Source organism: Sus scrofa, chromosome 1 (genome assembly GCF_054392235.1).
Source record: "Sus scrofa isolate SSC_HxYL_T2T_F1_AM1 chromosome 1, Sscrofa_HxYL_maternal_Yorkshire_Landrace_v2.0, whole genome shotgun sequence".
NCBI classification, from domain to species: domain Eukaryota; kingdom Metazoa; phylum Chordata; class Mammalia; order Artiodactyla; family Suidae; genus Sus; species Sus scrofa.
Genome location: NC_139383.1, coordinates 182,725,592 through 182,753,432, shown reverse-complemented (window position 1 = coordinate 182,753,432; position 27,841 = coordinate 182,725,592). Strand labels below are relative to the sequence as shown.

Sequence of the window (27,841 nt, the reverse complement as noted above, 5' to 3'; positions counted from 1 at the left end):
TGTCAGTGAATAAAGAAATATCTTAAGTTAGACTCATGGCATTGCCACACAAGTGTCATAATTACAATTTTTTCTTTCTCTTTTTGTCTTTTAAGGGCCATATCTATAACATATGGAGGTTCCTAGGCTAGGGGTTGAATCAGAGCTACAGGTGCCAGCCTACACCACAGCCTCAGCAATGTGGGATCTGAGTCGTGTCTATGACCTACACCATAGCTCACAGCAACACCAGATCCTTAATCCACTGAGCAATGCCAGGATTCGAACCTGCATCCTCATGGGTGCTAGTCAGATTCATTTACACTGAGCCATGATGGGAACTCCTACAATGTTGTTTATGGAATTGGACCTATTCCTAAAACATGAATACAGAATAAACCAACACTGATGTCAAGTCTGTTTGCAACCAGCGTCAGTGGAATTTTTTACTAAACCACCCTGGCCCACTTAAACTAGTATCTAAAAGTGGTTTTTAATTAATTATTTAGAATTATGCAAACCTATTTAAAAGTACCCAAAGCATTTTTAAAATAAAACATAGGTTAAATATGAAAAAAATTTAAGAAAATGAATACCATCCTCAAAGAAGCACAAAAGTGTATAATCAAGTCATGACATTGGGATACTAAAGAAATTACAAAAATTAAGCAAAATCCTTACCTGGAATTAATTCCCATAATAGTTTATGAGATATAGACTTCAACTATATTACTTTACATATATTATGGTAGTGTATCCTTTGTCTTTTTTATCTATTCAGTACTTTAATCTGAAAATTTATATAATATGGACATAATAAGAGAGACCATTTATTGTGCTCTATTACATTTTGGATATTTTGCCTAAAACTGTCATCCACTTGTGCCCTGAAAACAAGCCTGAAACCTCGGGGTTATTAGCATCAGTTTACAGATGAGACACTATAGTTCAGAGACACTACATTAGTTGTTCAGGTGACAGAATTTAAAGCCAAGCCAGAATGCATATCCTATATTTTGTCAACTATAAAATGAGAAAAGTTTGGTAAATTGAGTTAAAATGCATGATCTTCACATTTAATGTTTATTAGATTATGAAAGCAATATCCTAGTCATCTAAATATAGGAATTTTAAAATAAGTAAATCAATAACTATTCTTAAAAGAGATACAGATTAAATATGAAAAAAAATATTCATCTAACACTATTAACATTCTGATGAGCTTATTCCCAGTGATATTTTTCATATATATATATATATATATATATATGTGTGTGTGTGTGTGTGTGTGTGTATATATATTTGAAGTTGAAGATCCTCCAAAATTCTCAATTTTTTTTGAGATTTCTTACCCTTTTAAATGTACTTTCTATTTTATAAAACTAACCCTAGTTAAACTAATCACTGTGTAGGAGGTAATTAACCATGGCTTAATCCTCTGTCAGATCTTGATGGACCCCTTTCATATCCCCATCTTTCTTCTCTCTGTGTCTTCACAGTCTACTCAAAGGCAGCAGCCAGAGTGATCCTTTATTATAAGTCATTTTCTGTCATGTCTGTTCAAAACCCTCCTGCTGCCCCTGATTCTTGAACTCATTCTTCTCTCAGTCTTTAATCTCCTGGAGAGCTTCATGGCTTATTCACTCACTCATTCTGGTCTCTCTGAAAATGCCCCATTATCTGAAAGGACATGTTCCTGATCACCCTTAATATTAGCCTTTCTTTCCAATTCCATGCTCCACATGGCACTTCCAATATTTTCCTTCATAACACTTAACATCACCTAATATTTGTTTCTATTTACTTATTGCAAAACACCTCTGCCTAATAAATAAGCTTATGATAACAGGCATTTTAACTTTTGCATTCATTGTGTCCTTGGCTGATGCCTGGCAGGTAAATATCTGTTGAATAAAGAAAGCAAAAGAGGCTTCTTACAGGCATGAATTTCTAAAATGGGTTTGGAAGTATCAGTTGAATTTGAACAGTTAGAAATGATACAAGAGCAAGTGTTTCAGCAAGGATAAGCCTAAGGAAATACAGAGTGGGAAAGAAAAGGCAGTTAGATCTGTGCAAGCCAAATAATTCAGTTTTATTGTTGTATGAAACAGGAATGGAGAAGTAGTCATGGTTAAGACTAGAGGCTGGATCACTGGAGTTTAGAGGGCCATGAATGTCAATGATCAAGTTTGAATTTAATTTAATAAGTGATGTGGGACCTCTGAAGTTTTCTGAGTAGGGAAATCTTGTAACTGAAGCTCTTTAGGAGTATTTATTTTGCAGGGATTTAATATGGATTGAAAGAGGGAAGACTATACCTAAAGAGTCCAGAGCTTTCTATGAACCATTCCAGCCTGACTCCTTCTAACATCTGATATATCAAAAAAGACTTTCACATTCTAATTTTGCTTCTAGTTAATATCAATGAGTTAAAGTAAATATCTTTACTACAGAAGATATAGAAGCAAAATGGTAAAGACCTCATACAAACATCAAAGGAAAAAATCTCTAGAAAGTAAAATATTTCTAATTGATATAAAATACTTTTTTAAATGATAAAAGAAAACCTGAGCAGAGAAATTAATGTCTTATATGACTAAGATATCCCATGGTCAAAGGAAAGTATATTTTACTATTTATTCCTCTCAAAAGTAGATGATGCAAAATGTGGCCAAAGAAATGAGAATATTCTCAATGTTTCCTTCCTGTACATCTGAATTGGCAGCAAAAAAAAAATCATAACTATATTTTGTAATATATACCACAGAATTAGAATTTCTGGGTTGTGAGAATATAATATGGGCTCATTAAACAAATGGAAAGGATATAATGCAAAAAAGGAATTCATTCTTAAGTCCCTGTATTTCTCCAAAGCAGCCTTCGGAAATCCCTGAAAAGGATCAATAAATCAAATTATAATTTTGAAATGATAAACATTTATAGCATTTGTTGAATTTACATTATCTAATAGCCAATTTGGAATGATAACTATGTATCTGAAAGAAGTCACTGCTTTAAACCGATTTAACTCAGAAAAAATTTTTTATTTAATTTTATTCAAGATGTGTAATTCTCTTCAATATTTCTCAACTGAGAAAAGTCTTCAAATATTACTCTACAGTAAATCCTTAGCTTAACATCAACAAACTCAGGGGGAAAAAACCTGAGAAAACCGTTGCCTTCTTTTGTGTCACTACTACTGCCTTTACCCATAAATGAGTACCTCATTTCAACAATTCAATAAATCAATTCGGTTATTTTAAACATAATTTAGGTATTTAGATTCAAAAGGTAAAAAAATATGTTAAATAGAGCAAAGACATCAAAATCTGTCTAGTGTACTAGAGAGGAAATGATTTAAACTACAATGTGCTATGATGAAAAATGTCTACACAGAACGACCACTATAGAGAAAAGCAGAGTTCTCAGTAAAACCTCTGCTCAAAGATCCTGGGACTGAATCTGCACTGAGAAAGCTACATTGCACAGAAACATGGAAACTCAACTGACACCTCTCCCAGACCTATCATAGGAGGGAAGAATGGGAACGAAAATGTGTGATGATATCCTCCACTTTGAGGCATCAGGGAAGCCTTTCCTAAAAAAAAAATTTTGGAAATATTATTGAATAAATAAATTGAAGATGAGAAAATGATATTTTAGGCAGAAGGAAAGGCAGAATGAAAGACACAGAAACATGAAATAGCATAGTATGTTTAGGGATCTCTGTAAATAGTTTAGTAATGCTTGGACAAGACTGTGTGCCAGCTGTATTGACTAGAATTAGGAAAGTCCATTCAGAGAAATAAAATAGTATTTGTTTAACCTAAACAATGTGCAGGAACCTTTGAATTATATAGACGTGGAGTGAGTTAAAATAAAACAATGGAATTATTCTACAAATAAGTAATAGGGAAGTCTTTCAAGGCCATAAAGCAGCATGGAAGCATAGCCCACAAATAAGTGAGCACAGAACTGACTGAACAGTAAAGCTCCAGGCTCCTGTTGTTGGATAAATTATCTATGGGTGTAATACAAAAACAACCATAGAGCAATACATTTTTGATTAATGGGAAATGCTCTTCAAATAAATTTTCAAGCCAGCAGTTGAGCTAGAGCAGTCTATATTATCTAAAATAGAAGGAAGGATAGGAAAATCCTCAGACCTCACAAATAACTGCAGAAAGTACTTTTTTGCAATTATAGAGAGAGGGCATCTTCAAGATAGATAGATAGATAGATAGATAGATAGATAGATAGATAGATAGATAGAGGGAAGGAAGGAAGGAAGGAAGGAAGGAAGGAAGGAGGAAGGAAGGAAGGAAGGAAGGAAATAAATAAATCCTCAAACACCCTTTTTTTTTTTTTCTTTTTGGCTGCCCCCGCAGCATATGGAGTTCACAGGTCAGGAATCAGATCCCAGCTACAGTTGTGACCTAAGCACCAGCTGTGGCAACTCTGGATCCTTAACCCACTGTGCCAGGCCGGGACAGAACCTGAGTCCCAGTGCTTCTAAGATATCGCCAATCCCTTTGCACCATAGAGGGAACTCGGCAAATAATTTCATAAACAAAAACCAACTAATGAATCTGGCCTAACATTTGAATTTTAACAGTTTACAGACTAAAAAAGAATTTAAAAGAATCTAAAGAGCAGCCCAGACATAACAAGCTAGTCCAAGATGTTCATCCATAGGGAATATGGACTAAGGACCAGAATAAGATAAGCCTGATGGATGGGACCCCACCTTACATGTTGCTAGAGCTTACTAGGCTCCCTGCCTGAATCATAACGCTCCTCAGACATGTAAAGTAACTCTACTTTAATGCAAATACCAGTTATCAGACAAAGTGAATCCATGAATTGCTGAGTATCTTTCTCTGTGTTACTCTGTACATTCAACAAGGGCAACAATCCTATTTCTATTGTTTTACTGCTGAATTTTTAGATCTCACCACTATTTCTAATATGCGTAGAGTGTTATTAACATATATACGTAAATGAATGAGTATACGTGTGTGTGTGTGTGTGTGTATATATATATGTAAATGAATGAGATAAAGCAGTACCTGGCAACAGAAAAAAAGGACTGTTTCCTTTTATTTACTCTAATGAATGGCTTCACTGATGCCTTAGTGAGAAAAAAGTGAGATACTGTTAAGAAGGAATGAGGGCTAAAAAGGAACTTAAAATTATAGTCAAGAATCAGGAATTTACAGAGACCAGGTAAGTTCTACCCTTGACAAAACAGTCCCTGTATAGTGCACAGACCCTTTCTGCAACAAATATTATCTCAGCAACTTTGAAATAAGTTATTAGTTAAGTATCACTAAAACCTCAAATACTGAATACTGAGAAAATATTAATTTTTTCATCTGTAATGAGTAAAATTAATTCTTATCATACAATACTCACAATCATCAAATGTATAAATGGAAACCTTAAGTATATTTGTTTCTCTCTCAAGAAGGGGACAAATACATACAATTTCAAGCAATACACAAAGGGCTTTTTAATCTAGTATTCTTTGCTGAAGTATCTGAAATTACAAGGTTGTATAAAGCAGCAAAAAGTATCACTACAAGACAATATTCATTAATGAATTATTCACTCATATGATTAACCACATATTTGAACATCTCTCTCCTTTTGACACTAGTATAGATTATCAGATCAATATAGAGATAGCAATGTCTTTGACCATGTTGTCAACTAGTTTATCATCACTTTTGCATTAAAAACATACTGTATTACAACTGTATTTATTATATTTCATTTATAAAAGTTGGGCTTTCATGAAGTCAATGAAAATGAATCAAAATCACAGCTCCAGAAAATGAGGATCTGGCAGAATGAAACAAGATAAATGAAAAAAAAATCTGAAAGATGCTTCAAAATAAACTGGTTTACTTACCTGCAAGATTAAGAAAGGCCCTGGGAGAACAGACTTGTGGTTGCCAAAGGGGAGAGCAAGGAATGGGGATGGACTGGGAATCTGGGGTTATTAGATACAAAACAATTGCCTTTGGAATGGATAAGCAATGAGATCCTGCTGTATAGCGCTGGGAACTGTATCTAGTCACTTATGATAAGGATAATGTGAGAAAAAGAATATATATGTATGTGTGACTGGGTCACTTTGTTGTATAGCAGAAAATTGACAGAACATTGTAAACCAGCTACAATGGAAAAAAAAAAGTCATTAAAAATAAATAAATAAAGGTCCTTGGGAAAATTATCTTTTTTAAGCCTTAGCTATTTTTGTTTTTACATAGTTTTTGCTCTGTTTTTATTTTCCTTGTTTTATTTTTTCCCCCAAAATTAATCTCCCGGGAGGTAGGAAGGGGAATGATTGCTAATGGATATGGATTTTCTTTTGAGGGAGATGAAAAAAGTTCTAGAAATAGATAATGGCAATGGTTGCACAACCTTGTGATTATACTAAAAAACCACTAAATTGTAAACCTTTTAAAAAGGTGACACTATATAGCATGTGAATTATATCTCAATAAAAAAGGGGAAAATAAACTTCAAAAAATTAACTTCCTTAGAGTCCTGCTGTGAAAGTTAAATGTGAAGTAAAAATTATCCTTTTATGCTACTGATTAATATTATATAAAAATGTGCAGAGGAATGATAAGATTTGAGTGTTTCTTTTGCTCTAGGAATAGGCATAGTTCTAACTATTTTTTGTTAAATATGAGATAAAATAGTTTTCAAGTTTAGCTTCATTCTTCTCTATAAAACCCAAATAAAACATTTATCTCTGCTAATGTGGAATTTAGTGTTATTTTTTTATTTCCATTATCAATTTTCTAGACTGGTCTCCTAGCAGGGCCTCTTATCTATTTTTATTTTGTTTGTTTAATAAAATGCAGTGAATTAGAAAACAGTTTTATCAACCAGCATTAAGATTCTAGGAAAAAAGGATTTTTTAAATTTAATGATCCACTCATTTATCTACATAGCAAACACTGTACTGGGTTCTGATGCAAAGAAGCACAAAACATTCAAAATTCCTATCTTCAGGAACATGAAGTTATGGACTTATATAGATACCAGAATGAAATATCCTTTACTGTGGAAGTCAAAGTTTACTATTATATTAAATTAAATTTTTAGGTTTTATAGATACTTTCTTCCCACAACTGTAATATAAGGCAGAGCTGAAACTGAAGAAACGTTCTGGCAATTCATTCCAACTAAAACTGAAATCACCACTAAGAACCATACATACAGTTTGTTTTGTATACAACAAGCAACATTCTAGATAAGGTGGGTTGACAAATTTCTGCAATTCAGCAATACAAACTAAAATTGTAATATTGATTTTTTGTTGACTATAAATATTCGGTAGTGTAATGTTTAGTATAAAGTGGCATTTCATCATTTAGAAATATTCACCTTTAATTTTATTTGATCTATAATAATAACAAGGCTATTATTACAAATCATTAAGTGTATATGGTAAAGTTTTATTTAATTATTTATTTATTTTGTCTTTTTGCCATTTCTAGGGCCACTTCCGCAGCATATGGAAGTTCCCAGGCTGGGGGTCTAATTGGAGCTGTAGCCACTGGCCTACACCAGAGCCACAGCAACGTGGGATCCGAGCCGCGTCTGCAACCTATACCACAGCTCATGGCAATGCTGGATCCTTAGCCCACTGAGCAAGGCCAGGGATCGAACCTGCAACCTCATGGTTCCTAGTCGGATTTGTTAACCACTGCACCATGATAGGAACTCCTGTAACTATAATTTTAAAACAAAATGTTAATTTATAAATATGCGTTTATGTCTACCTGCACCTGTGAATGTATATTTTTATATATGTAGACATATACATCTGCATATGTGTATGTATACCTTAAAATATGCATATTTTTACATATATACATATTTCCATATGTATATAGAGGGTAACATTATATATACATATTTTCATATATAGAGAGAGGGTAACATTACCATAACTTCCATTCTTAATAACCACATGTTTTGGACAAATTTATCAACAAATATAGATCTATTTCATTTATTTAAAGAGCAGCACAATATTCTGTTAAGAAACCTGCTCACTATTGATACTTAGGTTATATTGTGTTTTGTAAAATATGTTTTTGCAATTACAAATCATATTGCAGTGAACTTTCTTTTAATATATATTTCTTGTGTAACTGTACCTATGAGATAAACTTCAAGGCCACATCATAATCCTATTTAACTTTTATCAATGTTGGAGTACACTCAAGTACTATACAAAGAAAAGCACTCTGTACTATTCTGATTCATTAATATGTCTCTAAATATCCATCACTTAATCGTGATGAAGACAAAGCAATTTATATCTTAGAAAAAGTATGAATGAAAATGCTAGCGAATAGTATATCCTTAGAGTTAATTCATTAAAAATTAGACTGGTAACTGATTAACCTATAATTATGATCTTTTATCTGCAAATAGTTGATTTCTTTAAGAACTACGACAAAGAAAAGGAAAAAATCAGGAGGGGCATTCTTTACTGATTCAAACAAAAGAAAAAAAATGGAATGAAAAATTACGAGTCTTTTTTTTTTTCTGCGTGTGAACTGTGAGAGAACCAATATATATTATTTATTTGTTTCTGCTTTGTTGTTTTATTTGTTATTCCTTTAGTTAGACTCTGTACACCAATTAAGTTTCCTGGCAGTGATGTAGAGTAACGGTATTTCATAATTCAACCAGTGCTTAATCAAAATGTCACTTTAGTCTGTCACTGGTTATACTTCAAAAAGCTCAGGGTTACTTCAATTAAAAGTGAATCTTTACAGCACTTTGCAGATTTGGTGCAACATCATACAATGAGTGCTCTACTTGGTTGAAAAAGACAGGGAAGAGAGTACTATTTTTATACCTTTTGCTATATTCTATTTTTGCTAATAACCTTTCAGCTCAATGTTTTTCCTCTCTGAAGAATCATCTCAAGAGACTGCAAATGATATGATGTTACATTATAGTATATCTTTTGTTCATGATTACGAACAATGCATTGTCGATTTTAATTAAATAACAGAAATGATACTTTCACAAAAGGACTAATTGCAGGAAATCTAACCAGTCATTCAAATTTCAGTTCACATTGACTGCTTAAAGTATGATGTCTTGGACTATACTTAAAAGACTAAATATTCTAAAGTATGCCTAGGTAGTAAAATATATTGATTATGCACTACCCATCATGAAGTAAGGGGTGGAAGATATTTCAAACTCTGGATAGTTGAAGCTCAAGTTATTTGATGTCAAGATACCTTACATACAGTAGCCAGGAAACATTTCCTTCTTGGTAATTCAGGAACTTACTGTTGCATATGTAATTGATTAAACTAGTTACATTACACTAGAGCAAACAGGAACACGGACTAACCACACTCATCATTTTCTTCAGAGGCTGCCACCAGCTTCCTTCCAATGCAGAATTGTGATTTTACTATAACAAGTCAATTTTAGAATAATCTGACCAAAGTTGACTAAAAAAAGAATGTTTCTATCTCCACTATGTCGAAGTAAGCTAAAATGAAGGTAACTATCCAAATTTTAAAGAATGGATGCTACCTTAAGTAGCCTGTCTAGATCAATTAAAATATAATAGAAATGTGAGTAGATATTGCCTATACTTATCAATTAAGGCTAAAGAGTCAAGGCTACTTTTTTATTTCTTCATGAATTTTATAACAAAGACACTGAAAAAATGACTATTAAAACCTCTTAATAGAGGATGCATACAATAATCCTGGTGCTTTAGTGCCCTAGAAACACAGGTGTGTCTGATTACTTTTCCTGACATGCCATTTAATAGGAACTTAAACACATAGATTTTTCAAAGCCCCAAAGGTTTTAATTTCAGCTGTTTTATTCCTCAAAGAACGTTTCTTTATTTAATGACTGTAAGGATGCTGTGGTACTGTGGGAATCATGATGAGCCTTTAGGGGGACAGGAGGCAGAGCTTTAACAGCTGACCTGATCTTATGCTGAAGCAGAGGTTCTGAAACTCACCCGGCTCAACTGAGCTGGGTCAGTTTGAGAACCTCTGCTTCATTCTTGAACCAAAATCATACTGGAAAGTCAATACAAAATGATGGTTTAATCCCAGTTAAAACTGTGTACATTATTATCACCTATAACCTTAAAATTAAATATAAGTAGAAAGTTTAAAAGGAAGTGGTAGAAGGGAGTTCCCTTCGTGGCTCAGGGTTAGCGAATTGGACTAGGAACGAGGAGGTTGCGGGTTCGATCCCTGGCCTTGCTCAGTGGGTTAAGGATCCGGCGTTGCCTTGAGCTGTGGTGTGGGTTGCAGATGCAGCTTGGATCCCGCATTGCTGTGGCTCTGACGTAGGCTGGCGGCTACAGCTCTGATTCGACCCCTAGCCTGGGAACCTCCATATGCCGCAGGTGCAGCCCAAGAAATGGCAAAAAGACCAAAAAAAAAAAAAAAAAAAAAGTGGTAGAGTTTAAGTGCTGTGAACTGAAGATGGGCACTTGCCATCTGCCTCTACAAGGACTGAATCAGGAGCTGCCGCAGCTGCTCACCCTCAACATTCCCAACAGAGTTAAGCATGGAGATCAGAAGTGAGGCACTCTGTGCTCTGGGAAAACTGGCAGAACATATCCTCGGGTATTTTCAAGAGAAGATTTTAGGAGCCCAATTCGTGCATCTCCTTGTATCTAGAAAAGCACTAAAATCCTTCATGGTGACGTCTGCTCCTCCTGACTAGCAGTGACCTTCATGAGACTAGCGGCAACTTTCTACAAAGTGTGTGCTTGTTTGCATGTACCTCCCCCTTCACAAAAATCACATATATACTGACCTCCTTCCTATTCTTTGAAGCTAGCTCTGAAATACTGCCTCCCAGGCTATAGTCCTCACTTTGCCCCCAAATAAAACTTAATTCATAACTCTCATATTGTGCACTTTTATTTAACTTGCCTGTACTATCAAAAAGAGTATGACTTCAAAAAAGTGGGTGAATCATAATGGAACATGCTATCCTTTAGAAGGCTGAAAAACAGTATGAAAACGAATGCAAAAGCTACAACAATTATTCAGTATTTGTTCAATCTCTGTTTTACAAAGAGAAAAAGAAGCTACCTGAGACTTTATATTTAAATTCATTTACTATATTTTTTTTATACTCTTACAACACTTTATTTCAAAAGTGAATAAAAAATAATTATTTTTCCACAATCATTTAGCTTAGAATTTACCCACTATCTTCTTTAAAGTTTGATAAATGTGAATAGTACAATATATAGCTGGTATACTAATAAATATTTAGAGTTTGATAAAAATGAATAAGCTTATGTAGCTCTGTGTGTGAGTGTATACGCAAATAGTCTCTTACTGTTCTATTATAGTAAGATGAAGCTTGCCCTATGCAAATAATACTGGTGTTATTTAACTTCTCAATAATAAACAGATACAATTTTCTTTGTAGTTAAATTCTATTAGACCCACTCATTTCAAATATTTTACAATAATTTTCAAATTGTACCCCCAAAATAACAAAACTTGCTAAGTCTTAAAGCAGTAAAAGGGAGCAGAATTTACTGCCCCTAAATATGTCTCTTTGGCATAAAGTTTATTTGGGATTTTATTTTAAGAAACAGCATAGAGTTCCCGTTGTGGTGCAGTGGTTAACGAATCCAACTTGGAACCATGAGGTTGCAGGTTCATTCCCTGGCCTTTTTCAGTGGGTTAAGGATCTGGCCTTGCCGTGAGCTGTGGTGTAGGTTGCAGATGCGGCTTGGATCCCCCATTGCTGTGGCTCTGGCGTAGGGCGGTGGCTACAGCTCTGATTCGACCCCTAGCCTGGGAACCTCCATATGCCATGGGAGCGGCTCAAGAAAAGGCAAAAAGACAAAAAAATAAAGAAACAGCAGACACAGGAATAGCTTAGAATACCTGGAAGTTACCCTTTTGTAAGAGACATTTTACATTTATGAGGGAAATAACCACTTGTAAGGATATTTCCTTCTCTGCACCAAAAGAGGAGGATAACTAAACCTCTAGAAACTTACCACGGAAAAGATTCCTACATAGATCTACATAACGACCATACTCTTGTTTACTGTGCTTTGCCTGATAATCTCCCATAACTCTCCCTATGCCTCCAAAATCTTTTTGTCTTTAGTTAAAGATGGTATTTAAGATGCTGGCTTGAGCCATTTATGGGAATTACTCATTTTTCCTGCATATCTTCCATGTATATAGGAGTTTTACATGTAATTAAATTTCCATTTGTTTTTTTCTCCTGTTAATGTCTTTTTATTACGGGAGGGGTCTCAGCCAAAAATCTAGAATAGTAGAGAGAAAATTCTTTTTTCCCTTACAGCATGAAACACTGATTATCAAAGCAAAATATTAAAATTTCACTAAAGCACTATTATGGGCTTTTGAATTTTACATGGAGGATGGGAAAGGGGCTTTCCATGGAAAATAATTCTGAAAGTGAGCAGAGGAGGGAAGGATGGAAGGAGGAAGGGAGAACAGGAGGAAGAAATAAGTAAATGAATCAAGCAATGATCTGACTCTTTCTAACCAAGTTCCAAGTTTGGAGATATTAACAGGGCACATGTAAGCAACCAGGGCTGAAAAAAAACAATTAAAGGATCTTTGTTCAGACTGTTAGGAAGCAGTTCCTTCTTCATACCCTCTCCCATCCTTTCTCCTCTCTCTTCTTCCTTATCTACCCCCACCCCTTTTCTCCTCTTTGTCTTGCTCCCTCTGCCTCTGAACTTCAGCTTCATACTGTGATGCTATGAAGCTAAGGTAATCCATCCTTCCAAATCTCAGAAAGGAATGAGTAGAGGGAAAACAAAGCCAAAAATTCTATCCAAGTTTCCCAATAATTTCAACCCTGAATAAAACTATATCTGAAGATAACCCTTAAGGCGCTCAGGTGTTATGAACCAAGAAGTTCCTTTGATGCTTGAGTCAATCTGGGTTGGGTTTTCCACTGGCAGCTGAATGAGTCCCAAGTGGCACAACCCTGTGTTCCAGCCTTGACTCAAGGTGCTGAAACCAAAAGTCTTATACTGTAGAATGCTGTCGATACAGCCTGAACTCTAACAAGCTTAGGACCAGCATATCACTCTCTCTCACTCTTTTACACCTTATTCCCCTGCAGGCCTCACCTCATTGGACTGCTATATAGTCAACGCATGATTTCAGCTAACAGTGGCAAATCATGTTTTCCCGTTGCTACTGATAGCACCAATTCAGCAAGAATGAGTACCAGCTCCATTAACACAGCGCACAGGGCTTCTTTCCCTGCAAACAGAACTGCATCCCACAAAACCTATTACCCCATCAAGGAAAACTTTGTACTATGTGCTTTGAGGCAGTTTGAAAGACTTGTCATTGCCTATATAGCCTGGATATTATAGAGGGAATATGTGGACAGACAAGATACAAAAATCTTCAGAATATTAATTGTTTTTCAAGGGCTGTTTTTAATATTTAAAAACAGTGATTTTTTTTCTTTTCATGGATCCCCAAATTTTCAGATATTAACATTAAAATGTAAATACCAATTTGCAGGAATTACCTGTAAAAAATGCAACTAGTTTCTTCCTATTCATAAAAATATACTTTAGTGCTATAGAGCCGTATTCCAAAACAAATACTTATTAATTAATGTACACATCAATATGCAAATAACACCTGAGCATATACTTTGTATCAAATGTGATTTCAATGAAATTCTCTTTATGCCTTAAGTATTGCTTGAATCTGCCTCCTCTTTTAATATAAATACTCTCAAGATAATTACTTTTTTCCACATTATCAGCTGTAATGTTACAGACATCACCTCCAACTGAAGAAACTATTCCCACAACATCACTGGAAAAATCTAGTCATCAATTACACATATCAACTGATCCATTTCTTTTGATCTCAATAAAACAAGTGCAACAGTAATATATTCATATCGCTACTTAGATATTTTACTTTATAGTTAATAAAAATACATTTGAAGAAATACTAGAACTATTAAATAGGTTACTGTGAATTTTTTAAAAATTCTCAGCACAAGTTAGTATAACAAGCTACAAAATCAATTTCCCCAATCAGAATAAAAAAAAAAAGTTACTAATTTTCTTCTGAACTCATTGAACATGTCCTTCATAAGAAAATCAAAGAGGCCACAAAGCTTCTGTTACACACATAGGCCCCTTTCATGGTACATTACCTAACTTCTGGGTTTATAATGTTTGTGGGTTTTTTCTCTAAAAGCTCCCCCAAATTGCATAATTTTAAAATGCTAAACAACTTGGATTGGTCCTGCCTATTAGATAAGCAGTAGAATAATTATTATCTTCAGTTTTCCTGATCATGTTCTAAAAACCATACATTATTTGAAAAGATGTTTCTCTTAAAATATTATTCCAGCTAGTTTAACAGTACTTAGGTATTCTAGATCTGTATGAAAGTTTTTTAATTAAAACAAAAACAAAAAAAAACACTTCTTCATTCATTTGTAACAAAACGTTTTTCCTGATACAATCATAAAAGATTCCTTCAACATGGGGCCTCAACAAAGTAAAAAGAGATTTTCAGGATGCCCATCTACTTAACCCAAATATTACATTCTCATATGTAAAATATAAGCATTATATTTTGCTACTGATGTTTGAGCATTCCATTATTTGCCAATCAATGTGTAAAGTGCTGGAAATGCATTGTTTCACTTGCTCCTCACAATGGGCTTTGGAATGTCAATATTAGCCCATTTTACAGTTAAGGAAATTGATAACCATGCTAAGACAACCAACTTTAATGTATATTGCAACATGTAGCAAGAGAATAGGTACTTGGTTATTTTAGAATTCACATGTGGTAATTTCAAATGATTAGCACAATATACATTATATTAAATACTAGAATCACAGTAAGAAATATCAGAAAGAAAATATCAAGTATTTTATATTCTATATATTCCAGGGAAACTTTCAAATCAGTAACAAAACACCCATGCAGAAAATATTGAGTTGCTGTGACATGCATTCCCATACACCCCCATCACAAATGTATCTCTTTTGCTAAAAGTAAAACTGCTGAATTTGACTTTATTCATTTTGCAATAACATTTTTACAAATAGTAATAAGAAAGCTATAAAACCATTATACTGGTACTGCCCTATGGCCTACACTCTGCATCTTATTTTATCTGTAACAGTATGTTAAATTCCTGTACAATAACTTGATACATAGTTGAAAACATTATTAAATAAAATGAGATGTGTATAAAGTTCCAGAATAAATTGTGCAATCTAGATTTAATTTACGGAAGAAATGAATAGTAAATATGAATCGCTAAAACATATTTAGAAGGTAAAATGAAATCTTTGAAAAATGACAAAATGTCACTCTGCAGCAAACCAAGCCCAAAAGTAACTTGAAGAAAGAAAGACAAATTCTCCCTTGGGCTTTAGGTGAATGGTGATCCCTGGCATAAGAGGACCACCATTTCAGGAAAGCTTCTCTGAGGCAGCGATAAGAGGCTGGAGTAGAAAACAGGCAAATTAAAATTAATTTTCATGTACATTCAGCCATGTTAGGAACTTAGGAAAAAGCAATCTGAGGAAATGTGAGGCATTTGAAGAAGCCGCAAATAGTTGCAAAGGCTTAAGAAAAATATACATTCTTCTTCAAAAATCCATGAATCCAGGGAGGGAGGGATAGCATGCCTGAGTATGTAGATATTTAACAAATATGTTTTGAAAGTATAAAATAAAAAGGGAGACAAGGTTGTTTTCCAACATAGGCATGGCAGCTGGCTATGCCCCACTGCCCAAGGCCCCGGGTGGGGGGGGGTTAATGTATCTGTTGTGTATTCCTACCCCAGAGCTTAGTGGCTCAAAGTAACTGCCATTTTATTCACTCATGAATTGGGGGTCATCAGTCTGAGCTGGTTTTTCTGCTGGTCTCACTCAGGAATCACTCATGTAACTATGACTGCTGGAACCTTAATTCTATGTGGATGGTATAAGGTGGCCTCCTTCACCTGTGTTGCCATTGATGCTAGAGGTCACTTGGGCCATTTGTCTTCGGCAGGAGATTCCAGGCCTCTTTGCAATTTGTTAACATTTTTCCAGGAAGGGAAAAGTGCAGGATGCATGGTCCCTGAGGGATTCGGCTTGGAAACTGACTCCAGATTATTTCTGGCACAACGCTTGTTCAAAGTAAGTCACAAGGCTAATCCAGATTCAAGGGGGAAGGGAAACTGACATCTACTTTCGATGGGAATATGTGCAATGAATTTGTGGCTATTTGGAATTTACCAAAGGAGGTAAGAAAGTAAATCAAGGATGGGAACAGACCATGGGGTTTTATCTAGAAATGGTCAGGCACCTCTGTTACTGAAATGACAGCACAAAAATCTGAATACAGCGAATACAAGGTGAGGAAATGAGTTTGCTATTTAAATGTTTTCAGGCCCTGTCCCAAAGGGAGGAGGTAACTGGGGGTAGAGACTGAAGCACTCATTAAGGATTGCAACAGCAGCCTCATACAAAGGCAAGTGATATGTAGAACACAATTAGACAAATGCAAAAGTTTTCATGATAAACAGTGATCTTCAAGTTCTACCTAGTCCTAACATTTACAGCATTTTTTGATTCTTACCTTCCCTTTATTCACTAAAGGGAACAGTATCATTACTTAGATACGCTTACAAGTCTATAGTGGTCTGCAAATCTCTTCTGCAGATGGGAATTGGGAAAGTTAATCACCCAGAATCACACACAGTCTCATTTAACAATAAAAGAAATTAGGATATACTCATACCCCAGACTCAAGACCAAACATTTCTTTCTCACTACAGAATCCCCTACTACTAGATAACCAGAAAGTCTTCATAAACTTCCAGATAAGAAGCATGGCAATTTATAGAGCATCATAAAGGGAAAAGGGAAACTGAGATTAAGATATATATTCAGAAGATGGCATCATTCTTGAAGGAGGTTAAAAATACATTTATATAATAATAAACAAAAAATATAGTGTTAAAGTGGAATTCTCCTAGATGTAGCAGATAAAGCATCTTCTTTAGAATCAAGAACATTTTTATTTAAATTATTTAAATTGTAGCCCTTCTGTCTATTAGTTATACAATCATAGATGAGTAAATTAAGTGCCTTCAGCCACAACCTGCTCCTCTAAAAATGTATACAATCTGGCCTAAGCTGAAGGCTATTGCAAAGTAGAGCTAAGGAAAAACCAACTATGTCCACAGAGGACATGCTCAGAAAATGATGCTGATGATGGTAATCTTGAACATCATCATCTATATACTATATATATTATATATAATATATATATTATATGAGATACATTAGCATCTTTCAGTGCTTTCCACAGAAGTAGATGGAGGAAAACTCATGTGCTCTCCTCAACAGAGGAGATCTTAGAATTTTAGTTATCCTCAGGCTCTATTTTACAAAAACACCCAATAATCTTGCTACTCTGCTAATAAATATCCATCAGTCAGTTAAAAAGAAAATCAGACCCACTGGGGGAAAAAAATGCTAGCTGTGTGAGAATAAGGAAGAATGTTTTTAATCATAATTAGAAAATAAAAGCAAAGAAAAGTTGAAGAAAATTTAGTATCAGAATAAATTGCCTTAAATATGTCAAGGGTTGGTCCCTGAAGCTCTTTGGCAATCACTAACATATACATACAATAAAGACCTTAAGTCTTTAAGAAAAGGTTAACTGTATTTAGAGTTGGTATGTTAATTTTAGTAACTATCAGCAGTCCCAATAAAAGTAAAATTTCTGAAATTCCCATCGTTACTCAGCAGTAAGGAACCCGACTAGTGTCCATGAGGATACAGGTTCAATCCCTGGCCTTGCTCAGTGGGTTAAGGATCCAGCATTGCTGTGAGCTGTGGGGTAGGTCACAGACTCAGCTTGGACCCCACATTGCTGTGGTTGTGATGTAAGCTGGAAGCTACAGCTCCAGTTCCACCCCTAGCCTGGGAACTTCCATATGCCACATGTGTGGCACTAAAAAGTCAAAAAAAAGTAAAACGTCTAAAAAAAAAAACATTTCTAAACATGATGCCTAAAAAGAATAACATTCAAGATTATGGAGGAGAATGTCCAGAATCAGAAGAATAAGACTCTTCCTGTAGATAAAGGGAATACCTTTTGCATTCAAATGATTTTCCCCTCCTTGGAAAGTATGGCATGACCTCCTTTGAAGGCTGGGGAAACTACTAGAAGCCTGAACATGGATTGGAGGAGGTAATACATATTATCTTAGTAAATATTCTAGAAATCAGTATCAGCTCAGTTTAAGGGTAAATTAAGAGGCAAAAATATGAGGATGTCATCAAGACTGACTCATGCATAGAGCTGCCTCTCTGAAAAAATAACTGTTCCTCACTTTAGACTGCAGGTTTTTTAGCTTTTGTGTCTCAAAGAAGAAATGGCTAGCAGAATATCAAATTATGCCTTAAATAATGAAGAAATGTTTGTTAAAGAAATCAAGGAATGGGCCTTAGGTCATTCTTGTCTAGATCATAGGGCCCATAGGGCCAACAGCCCATCAAGTGAGGGTGATGTGAAAATCTACTCTGTCTTACTCCATTTCATTGTTTTTCATATATATTATTAACACCATCTTTACCATTTACAACTTACTTTTCTCACAACATTAACACTTGATGTGAATGTTAAGAAAGGGGTCTCACATATCTTTATGAGTGCCTAGTCTCAGAAGGGCAAACACTTTACAGTTTGGAACCAAACTTGGATTGATGAGCTGCAGCATCTTAGAGGTACAGGTTCAAGATTTGTCCATGCTCAAAAGGGAAGAACGCATTGATCAAACAGTAATATCTGACACCTGCTTTCTCTGGTCCAAAAGCAAGGAAAAAGCAGCCCTGCTGGACTCTATACTGGGTCATCCACAAGGTTTGCTGGTGCTGGTAACATTCTTCATTGAAAAGCAAGACAAATAGATTGGAGCCCATCCTGAAGAGGGTAATGATAAAGATTTATAATAGCTAACATTTGTTGACTGTAAAAGGTAAAAGGCTTGAAATCATAATACACAGAAAACTGTCCCAAACCTATTAAGGTCAAGTTATGTTGAATCACAAGCAGAGACCTATTGTGACTTGGGGATCTCAAGTAACTGAGTTCAAATATCTGAGATAATGTCATTAGGAATTAGACTTACTGTGTGTCCCTCCTCCCATATTAAAATTAATTAGAAGCCACAGGATGCCACATTTTGGATTCAATGCCAAAAAGAAATTTTATGATAAGACTATACAGAAATGGAACAATCTTTTATGTGGAATGATGTTTAACCCCTGACAGTCCTCAAGCTGATTCAAGAGGAGCACGTGGCAAGAATGCGTTGGAGAAAACTTAAAATTGAAGAAGTGTCAGAATAACACATAAGTTTCATAATGCCATACACATTAAAGGTTAAAATGAGTTTAAATTTGAATGCCTTGGGTAAGTCACTCTCCAGTGTAACAGAGTTCCTACAGCCTACAATTCCTTAAACAGAGCTAGATTTCCTTCTTTATATCCTCTGCATGGTCTTGGAGGACACTGGACTTTTGACCCCTGGTTTGGATGAGCTTTAGCATTCCCAGGAATCCTGGGTGTCTATCACCTCAGGCATAGGCTTTGAAGTCATTCAGTTACCACTTCCTTTAGTTTTCCCCTTTTCCCTCATGATAGCCAATGGTGAGATATTGATGATGGTGGCTGAGATGATGATAATAGCAGCTAAGTGACTTTTATTATTAGCTTCATTTTATAAGTGAGGTTATAAAATGAAGCTAATAAGGCTCAGAGAGGTTCTAAGAGTTGCTCAAGGTTACACAGGCCTGAGACATAGGCGAAATCCCAAAGTTCATGCTTCTTACCATTGTGTAATAGCACTGTCCAAAAAACACAATTACCATTTCCTGATTTTCTCTGCCTCCCCGACTACAAAGCATAACACATCAAAATGGAATTTTAAAAATCAGTTATTTTCAAGCTTATGCGTTTGTTTATATCTCTCATGTTACCAAGAAAATCAGTTTTTTGAGGTCAGCATCCAATGTCTCATTATATGCTGTCACAGCACCTGATTTGAAAGGTCAATACAAGGCAAGTATCCTACACAATTCCTATAATTAACCTCAAATTTTCAATGTAAAGGTAGGTACGTTTCTATTAAGTGAGATGTTTCAAATTAAATTATCTATGAATATTCATGATGTAAGGATATCTATCCATGTAGAATAACACACATGTCCTACTCAAGGCAGTGTTCAATGCTGCCATATAATGTTGCCATGTTAATGCTTCTATACAAATACCTTAGCACTAATAAAACAAGTGCACATAAATAACTTAATAACCTAATTTTTACACCATAGGAAAAAAATAACAAAAAGAACTAATTACTAATAAAATATCACAGCCTTTACTTTCAAAGAAGATACAACAAAGTAGTCTTCTTGGTTACAGAGTTGATATGTTTCCACTGGTTAATCACTTTAGTGCAAATATCCTATAACTGCAAGTGATACCTCTAAGATGCATGAGAAGCCTATTTCAAGATAGGAAATGAGAAGTCAACATGGGTAACTGAATCCAGAGAGCAACTGATGTATGTCTTTTAGGGCTCTTGAGCATTTCCTTAAAGAGCTGCAGAGAGCAAAGTAAAAAAGAGAGTAATGTAAACACACTGTTTTGATTTCCATCTTTTGATTAAGTGTACCAATTCTAATTGAGTATCTATTGAACTAATTGGCATTTTCTTTCATTCTTTTTCTGAGAATTCAGAAACACTTTCAGAGTTGGAGAATGGATCTTGTAACTTTATTCCTGTATCTTATTACTTCTTTTCTGAAGCATTTTTTTTTTTTTGTTATAAAATCTAGAACAGATTCTACATTCAGTGGTAATTCTGCAATTATTCTTCACAAGAATTATAATAATACCAATTTCAAAATATTTCACTGGAAGGTTTTTGAAAAGCAATAAATTGCATATATGCTCCTATGAATAAAAGAAAAGCATGAGGCTTATGATTAGACAGATTTCTTTTATAAAAAGACATATTTTCTAGGAAGACTCAAATTGGTCAATTGGAATTTTTATCCCAATGTGACCCAGTTTATAACTTAATACACATAGGCTATCAAAGCCAATTTCTGAGAAATCTTACTAATATAGTTTATAGTTTAAATAGTAAAGCCTTTTCATATGATTTACTTAGTATAAGTAAAATGACAGTGCATTTATATAACCATGTAATTCCTTTGTAATTTTCTATCACTTGTTAACCATCTTCATAATTAGTATTAAATTATGTCATAGATCAGTAAAAAGCATTCTGTCAGAAGAGGATCTATCAGAAGGCTAAGATGAAAAGCTTAAAAATAGCACTATATCTGAATCAAATTCCTATTTTTCTATCTCTTGTTATATGAAACAGGGGTTTTCATAATAACATACAATTTGTTGATAGAGTATAATAAAAATGGTACACCTCTAACCAGAATAGCTTCAATACTTATAAACACAATACTTCTTAATTTCACCATGCACACACCATGTAATGGACAAATTATACTGCCTTAGGTTTTAAACAGTCCTCAATGATTGAAGGATGCCACAGGAATAAAAATGTGAGCTGAAGAAATATAATAAGCAGTCTCATTCTCAAGGTTTATTGAATATGGCAGAGCTATGCACATGTATGTCAGTGGAATGATTTAGCAAAATTACCTGTTAGTCATGGATCCTAGGGGGTCACCATCACATCTATTTAAAGGCCTGAACTTATATCTTTATTCTTCAATGAAACATAAAACTTGAAACTGTTTTATACCATACCCCATACTCTGAAAACAATGCCACAATATGCTACATTTCTGAGTAAACAGAAAATAAAATTCCCTGGAAATGAGTAAACAGATTAGCCAGTTGGGCCATTAAAAGTTTCAAATAGCTTTCTTCTTCCAGCTTCAAAATTGGCAGCAATACTTACCAGCAATCTTATTTATAGTAAATCTCCCTTAAAATAACTGAATAGTCTCGATAGAGAACTATGATGTAGTAGTTTTACGTAGAGGCAGGAATACTGTTAGGTATTAGTAAGCATTTCAACCAAACCACTTAACAACACGGCAATACTATCAGCAGAAAGCAAGATCCTAATTTCACCAGCTAGAAAACTCAGAAAAACTATCAAATCTAAAGTGCTTCAAGCAGCAAGAGGAAACAGAACACTGGTTTAAATGGACTAAAGGGAAGTAATGGGCATTCATGAAAAGATGAAAGGCAGTTATAACATATGATGGTCACTTAACACCAATGCCATAACAAGACACTGCTTTAACACCAAGAATACACTGAGTGACAGAGGAGACAAAAATACTGGAAAAGGGTGGTAAGGGTGGGGCAATTTTCCCTTAAGTGACTGTAGCACTTGCTATTCTCTCTTAAGAAAAATGAAAATCACCTCTGGTTGGGATCAGTCAGAGATACAGCTCTATGAACCCCTCCCAAAACACACAAGCACAGGAATCTCATATTCCAGAAATGAGGTTTGTGTGTGCATGTGTTCCTGTATACATCACATGTTGGAAAGGGGAAAAGAGGTATATGAAGCTCAGAAGGCTGGTGTTGCTCAAGGTCATTCTCCTCTTGAAAAGAGAGAGTGAAAAAAAATGACAAAAAGCAATGGTCTGGGGACAGAAGTTAAATGACAACTTCTTTCTACCTGCCTACATGCTGATACCTGTTTCCAAAGGTATCCTGACTTTCCGATTATTCTGCCCCTCTTAATAGTGACCCTATGAGGGCTTCCAAATTAGGAAGATTTGCTAGGAAATTTTCTATCAATATGGTACAATCTTAACCCATTATGAGTCAGGCCAGCTCTATCTACGTACAATGATAACCAAGGGCAGTGGACTCAGATCTCCAAACTGGTTTGTACCTTTCTGGCTCTCCAGAAAGGGAGAAGGCTAAGGAGGCAGAAGGCTCCATTCTTTTTTTTAAAGGAACTTCTATACCTGAAACTCTGTGGTAGGTGGTCTCTTTGGTTATGACATTTCACCTACCTCCAATCTGCACCATTGAATGGCATTTTTACACATGAATCACACCACAATCTATGTTTAGGTGTCTGAGCACTCAACATCCAGTTAATGCATTTGTTTCAGCCTTCCCTTAGGATGAGGGCACAAGGACAAGATGTAACCTGCAAAGGACTGAATCCTTAATGAGAAAAGGCCAGGATGAAATGAAATGAGGAGGGAGATGGAGAAAACAGATTATCTTCCCAAGCACTAATATTATCCACAAGCATTCCACCTTTCTCAGAAACCCTCTGAACAGCCAGGCCTTATTTGCTAATAAATATTATGAGCATGATATGGTTTCTGTTGTAATAAATTCTGGAGAAATTTGGGGGACAAAGAGGACACTGTCCTTGTCAGATTTTTAGTATACACAATTCAGTTTTCTGACAAGGATTTTCTGAGTGATAAGAGAAATACAAATAAATTTACTAAAAGAGACTAAGATGAAAGAAAATTCCTTTCAAATTCCCATTTACTTTTAGTTTTCAAGGCAGGCAGTACCCTATTCTGAGTTTTCAGATGGTAGATGGGGGGAACCAGCTTTTCTCTTAAAGTCGAGTTCTCTACCGTATCATTTCTTGGTTCTCCCTGGAGCTCCAGGTTACAGAGCAAATCTGTCAGAAGAGTGGCCCTCAACTCCTTCATGTTTATTAGGGTGAGGGTAGCAGTCTTGCCAGTTATATTTCAACTGGAGGCAAAACAAGAGTAGAAATGACCTAATTAAATCCAAGAGGGGAGAAAAAAGAACGAATGGAAATCTAGGAAAAACACACTTCCTTTCAGGTCTTGAATGCTGAGAAATCACTCAGTATCTGAGTATCAAGACATTTTTGCAGCCAGCTTTCCCTCTCTGTACTTGAATACTCATTTATGAAGAGGGGGGAGGGGGCTGCAGGCACAGGAAGTCGAGCAGGACCTCACTGCCCTCCACACGTGTCTTTCAACCTCCTTCCTCTCAAATCCAGGCGGCCACCTCTGCCATGATGCGCCTGCTGTCTGCCAGGGAGTCCGCTGAGTTCTCCGGCCCCGCCCCATGAAAGTGTCAAAGCGGGCCTGGCAGCTGCAGTGGCGGAGCCCAGCCCCCAAGCCCGCTGAAAACACGGCCTTGTAGCACCACCCTCCTGCAAGGGCTGCAGCAGCAGCCGAGCCCAATCTCCAGAGGAGTCGGGGACATCAACGCGCAGAGACAGCGAAAGCAGCTTGCTAGAGACCAGCTTGGAGTCTGCAAATGCCATCATATGGATATCTACTAAAAAAAAAAAAAAAAAAAAAACGCAGTGAGAGGAGGCAAAGCACGCAGCGCCCCTCCACTTTCCAAAGTAGCTTTAGCAAAGAGAAACCCCCGGAGCTGCCCCAGTCACAGCCTCTCGGATCAGGGAGCTGCACGCTCCACCCGGCCAAATCCTCCGCTGGGTGCAGAGAGCAGGCAGCTCCGGAAGGCGGGAGACAAACGAGCACTCCTTAGCTGAATTATTCAAACCGCCTTCACTGTCGAATAAAACATTGATGAGACTACTTTGGAAGTGCTTTATCTTGTTAATCCTAATGCCCTCGAGAAAGGAGAGAAATTTTCTGTAGGGGACGCAGAAGTGATGGGAAAAGGAAATGAGAGACGTAAGGTGCAAGGGTAAGGGGCTTTGGAAGTTCACCAAATTTATTCTGCCTCAGCCGGCAATGGGAATCTCCATTTTAACATATCAGACCCAATATGTTAATTAGGTAGTCGCAAATCCACCCTACTCCATGTAAATCAAGGCACTGGCAAGAATTTTCAAAATATATTATGCAGAGATCAGCAAGCAAACAAACCAAAAAAGAACAAAATAAAAACAAACAAACCACGCGCGTACTAGCCCCTCTCCTCAACCGAGACAATACAGCTGGGGACCGTGTATGGGTGGTGGTTGTGGTTTTAGCGTCTCTCCTCCAGATATAAAAATGACTTCTTTCATGGCTCTATTTTGCTACATAAAAGCAAATCCTGTAAGTTAAAACACCATTATCTCAACACACACGCCTGTGACAATGAATTCCCTTCCATGCAAAGCAAGTTTCAAGAAAACTCTTTTTCGGATTAAAGTCTCCAGATGCGTAATTTACAACTACTAAAGGCTCTGGCAAGCTCGTCCACAATAAGGAAAGGAAAACAACCTGGCACCATAGGTACAAAAGGGTCAAAATGATCCTTGCCTGAGATGATGGGTGGAAACCAAACACCCTCTCGCACTCCACATTCTGAGGAGGGCTGGATACCAAATGGTCCGTGGCAACCCTAGCCTAAAGGAAACACGGGATTTTAATCTCTAGCATCTTCAGACAGGTTCAACACGCCTAGCTTTCCAAAAACATCACTTAGGGTGGAGCGTAACCATATTTTATTAGGTTTCATTGCTGGATTAAACGCTCAGGTATAGACTTATATTCTACCTACTAGAAATTATATTACAACATCACAGAGCTCCCTTGGATACCCAGCCCTTCCTAATGATTTTCAAAACATTAATAAGTAAAGTAGCCTGCAATGCAGATAAGACACTAGAAATAAGATCAGAAGCAAACTGGGTGAGGCGGGTAGTCGTTTGCTTATTACCTGGTGCCTCTAGAGGAAAGACGGTCGTAGGAGGACTTTCTGCCCGCAGGTACAATCCCGGCAAGGTGGCTCCAGGTGGCTTTCACAGTCGTGCGCGGGTCTCGCTCGTCACTTCGCTGCCCTTTGCCATAGCTCAGCACCCGCATCCTAGGGAGTCCGAGAGGCGGCTCCTGCCACTGCCGCCGCTGCCCGCAGGTCGCGCTGGGTGGAGGATCCGTGGCGATCGCCCCATGAAAACCGCGTTTCTGCACCCGGGGAGCAGGCAGAGGCAGGGCGGCCGCGCACGCACACACAGACACACACTCAAACACACACACACACTCGCACCCAGGCGCGCGCGCACTCGCACTCACACTTGCACACGCAAACCCAGTACAGCAGGATAAAGGAAAAGCAAGGAGAGAACTGGTCCTTCTCACGATCGGCTTCGATGCCCACCGGACCACGAGCAGCAAAGAGAGTGGTCTGGCATAGCCGTTTGATCACGTTTCCTTCAAGTTCTCCTCCAACCCAAATCCACGTAATTCAAGAGCTGGTGACATTTTGGTGGGGAGGAGAGATCCAGGAACCGGCTGTGAAAGAGTCGAAGAGTCGGGGATTTTGTTGAGCAGTTTGAAAGGCAATTCTCGTTACCTTATTTGTGCCGAAACCAGCTCGACAGGCTGAACTTTTGGCTTCAAATTATGTGGACCGAAACGTATCCTTCTGGCCAAGACAGGAAGGTCTAGACGTACAAAAACAAGACGGCTGCAAGACCCTCTGATGACCTTGTGATGTACCTAGAAGCAGGCGAATACTGGCGCTTTCCAAGCCTCTCGGTAAATCAATCCAAACACAAGGGTCCACAGCTGAGCAGCCTTTCTGACTCCAGCCGGGAAAATGGGTCGGGGCGTCCTCCGCGCTCTGCGAAAACCGGTGCATCGAGGGGCACCGCCAAGTTAACACATTTGCTTCTGGGCAGTTGGATAAAAGACAGTCAAATGCATCAGATAAGCGCGCGCGCACATACACACACATACACACATGCACGCACGCTACTAGCTGGAGACCGGCTTACAAAATATATATACATATATATGCCAAGATGATTTGAAAAGGTAGAAAAGATGCTGGATCTTTCGGGAAAACGGAAAGGCCAACAGGAAGGTTATGAAAATCTTCCCAGGTCTTTCATCTTCCGCTCTCTTGTGACTGTTGTGTCCGTGTTTGTATTTCCAGAAGGTTTTCTTGATCTGCCCCACCCCCGTCCAGTTGCGCTTTTTTTCTCTAGATATAAACCAACCATGCAAAATGGATTATATGGGTGGGTTGCGCTCACAAGCCAAAGCTCCACAAAGTCTAGAATCCTGAGGGAGCAGCCAGCTGCGAAGCCATTCCCATCCTCGAGGGAAGAAGGAAAAACACGCGCAAACACACGCACACCGCGCGCACGCACACACAGAATCCTCCGTTCGGCCGCTCCGCATACGCCGGCCGCTTCCCTGCGCGCCACTGCACACACCGCCCCGCCCGCTGCTTGCCACTGCTGGGCGAGTCCGCCGCTCAGGCACGGAGCTTGAATCCCAGCTCACGCGCTGCGGTTGCTGCCCCGGGCGTGCCTGGCTACCCAGATTCACGCGTCGGCGTGTTCAAACCGCGGCAGCCGCCCGGCTGGGAGGAACTGCGCCCGGCGCTGCCGCATGGAGGCGGCGGCGGCGGCGGCGGGCGCGCGGCCGCGGGCCCGGCCCTAGCCGCAGTGACAAGAGCTGCCACGCCACCCTGACTCCGAGAGTCAGGCGAGACCCCCGCCAGGCCTGCAGCTCAGCCCTCAGCGCCTCGGAGCCTGGCGTGTTCCGGAGCAATTTACTCAGGGCTGGAGGAAAGGGCCAGCCAGGCGCCAGCAAATCCCGCGGCCTCGGAGGCGCGGGGGCGTTGCAGGCAGGGGGAGGGGAGACAGCAGAAGACCTGGAGGAGAAAGGCGAACTTCCAGGGGCGTCCCAAGCCTCTTAGGAATGCGGGACTTGCTGACTCCCCACTGCCCAATGGTTACGGTATAAAGGACGCGGTTACCCGGTCAGGTTGTGACTGCTACCGACAGAGAGAAAAGCCAGTGGCCATAACCCTTCGAGAATGTCTGAGATGGA

At 37.6% G+C, this 27,841-nt stretch overlaps 1 protein-coding gene across 28 annotated transcripts in view; it reads right to left on the bottom strand.

Annotated features, from left to right (window-relative positions):
- LRFN5 (leucine rich repeat and fibronectin type III domain containing 5) overlaps positions 1-27,113 on the bottom strand; it is a 271,495-nt gene extending 244,382 nt beyond the window's left edge. For all 28 annotated transcript variants that reach the window (XR_014817823.1, XR_014817799.1, XR_014817803.1 and 25 more), the window contains exon 1: positions 25,719-27,113. The gene's annotated coding sequence lies outside the window, so the exon portion shown is untranslated. The remainder of the gene's footprint in view (positions 1-25,718) is intronic.
- Positions 27,114-27,841: the final 728 nt, after the last annotated feature.